Source organism: Cynoglossus semilaevis, chromosome Z, assembly GCF_000523025.1.
Source record: "Cynoglossus semilaevis isolate Cse_v1.0 chromosome Z, Cse_v1.0, whole genome shotgun sequence".
In the NCBI taxonomy this organism is placed as follows: domain Eukaryota; kingdom Metazoa; phylum Chordata; class Actinopteri; order Pleuronectiformes; family Cynoglossidae; genus Cynoglossus; species Cynoglossus semilaevis.
In genome coordinates, this window is record NC_024328.1 from 12,933,605 (window position 1) to 12,936,004 (window position 2,400).

The following is a 2,400-nucleotide window of genomic DNA, read 5'->3' on the forward strand; positions in this document are numbered from 1 at the left end:
CCACTGAGATGCACTGAGCATGGCATCGTCCTCAAGCACTGCTCCCCGGGCGCTGACCATGGCTGCCCACTGTTCACTTGGTGATGGGTTAAATGCAGAGGGTAAGTTTCGTTGTGCATGGTGTGCTGTGCTGTGCTGTGTCACAATGACAAATAAAGATAAGTTTAAGTTTTAAGTTTAGTTTGTATATATGTATATATGTGTATATATGTATTTCTATATGTGTATATATGTATGTATATACGTGTATATGTATGTATTTATGTATATATGTGTGTATATATGTATGTATATATGTATATATGTCTATATATGTATGTATATATGTATATATGTATATGTATGTATGTATATATATGTGTGTATATATATACATATATGTGTGTATATATGTGTATATATATTTATATGTGTATATATGGACGTATATATTTATATATGTATGTATATATTTATATATTTATATATTGTATATGCAAAAGTATTGAACAAAGTAAAGTTCACCATGTCCACATAAACCAGAAGGATTGCGTATGTTGTCAATACACACTTGCTTGTTTTTTTTTTGTTTGTTTTTTTTTTTTTTTGCATACAGAAGGTCAGCTAGCCAAAGCAGCAAGGGCTTCTGGGTAAGATACAGCGAACAGGATTTGTGAGAACAAAAAAAAAAAAAAAAAAAAAAATTTGGCAAGAGATGTTGAAGCTAATGAAGTTTCTAAAGTCGATCCTCGTGATCTCAGTAGTGTGGTTAGCAGGAGCTAACACCAGTGTTACAGGTTGTTTTTTTTTTTGTTTTGTTTTTTTTTTTTTTTGGTAACTTCTAGTTCTACGTATCATACATTCCATCTCTGAAAACCCATAACTTTTCCTGTAAAGATGCAGTGAATAGACATTAATCCGATGCTATGCTAACTCCAGTCAAACGTCCAGTTAAAGGTCTTTTAATTCTGTTGAACCCGTTGGTAGAGAACTACTCTGCACCTTCCACTTCCTGTAAAATGTGTGTTACTTCACTGCACACACACATACGAGCGCACGCAGCCAAGATCAAACAGTTTAGCAGTGCGTTCACGGCACACGCTCAGAGCTGTCGGTGACACACATCGACACAAACAGGGGAAGGTGTTGTTTGGTCCAGATATTTCCTTCTGCAAAACAGGCAGAGCCAGAGCTGGTGGGTGTGGTTTCACACAGAACCACACCCCCGTGTTACCGCTACCATTCCAATCACAAAGTCGCCCACTATGGCTGACCACTCCCCTTTTTTTTTTACAACCAATAGGCTTGAAACACCCCCTCTGCCCCCCCACCCCCTCTCATATCTCCCCAACAATTTCTTTACCCTGAATGCCTTCACTGCTGAGCAAGGCAAAGGCAAAACACACCTTTCTCTATCAGCTGTGAGGAACGGAGAGAAGGCAGAGGGAGGGGGAGAGAGAGAGAGAGAGAGAGAGAGAGAGGGACAGTGGGGACGCATTCAAGGAAGGGTCCTGGAGTGTAGAGAGAATGGGGGAGACGGGGGAACGCAAGCATGTGGAGTGGCTTTTGTAGTCAACACATTATGGGGGGCTACATTTGAGAGAGGAAGGCAGGGAGAGGGGGTTGCCTAAAGAAAAAGGGGGTGTCTGTGGGGGGGGGCAAGGGGGAAGACCAAGACTGGCTGAGGGTGAGAGTTGATTTGAGGAAGGGGGATTCGATGTGTGTAGGTATGTATGTATGAGGGTGGAGAGAGGTAGGCAGGAAGAAAACAAGACTCGGAGAAGGACCGAAATACAGAGAGGGAGACGTAGAAGGGGGGGAGACCTAGTTCAGTTCTGTGGTGTCCTGAGCAAAACCTGTGGAGGACGACGGGACACTTTGACATCTCTCCGTCCTTCTCGGCAACACTCATTCAGAAGGAAGGAAGCGCTGAGAGGCAGCAGCACGTCAGAGAGTTCGAGGGAGAAAAAAGAGGGGAGGCAGTCTCTGACCCTGCTGGAAAGAGAAACAACCACGGAAGAAAAAGTGAGAAAGAGGAGGCAGTGGAGTCACCCACTAGAGCAAAAGACAAGGGAGGGATGAGGGGGGGAACAGTGAGTTAGGACTCCGTCTCTCCAACTGGGTGAGTGTCACAAGTTGCTCTTGCTGTCAAAGTGTGCTAATCTGTCTGTCATAGAGTCAGCTGGGCTCGGGGTGAGTCAACGTCTCCAAAAATGGCTTCATGAACAGAGAGGCAGGCAGTCTGTGTACAGAGGGAGGGGAGGGGAGGGTAGTAAGAGGAAGGGGGGGGAGACAAAAAGGGAGCCCGTGTCAAACAGCATTCTCAGCAAAACTATGTCAGTGAGACCGCTCACTACTGTGGGAGTGTGTGTTTGGTGACACCCTGATCTGCACCACGACCCTGTCAGTTTCATTCGACTT

General features: G+C 44.3%; 1 protein-coding gene across 2 annotated transcripts in view; it reads left to right on the forward strand.

The window, feature by feature from the left end:
- LOC103397924 (protein FAM214B-like) overlaps positions 1–2,400 on the forward strand; it is a 33,252-nt gene that overhangs the window by 15,635 nt on the left and 15,217 nt on the right. The window contains exon 1 of one of the 2 annotated variants that reach the window (XM_008336362.3): positions 1,626–2,101. The exons of the other annotated variant lie outside the window; for it this stretch is intronic. The gene's annotated coding sequence lies outside the window, so the exon portion shown is untranslated. Of the gene's footprint in view, positions 1–1,625; positions 2,102–2,400 lie in introns of those variants that run through there. 2 annotated transcript variants of the gene reach the window in all.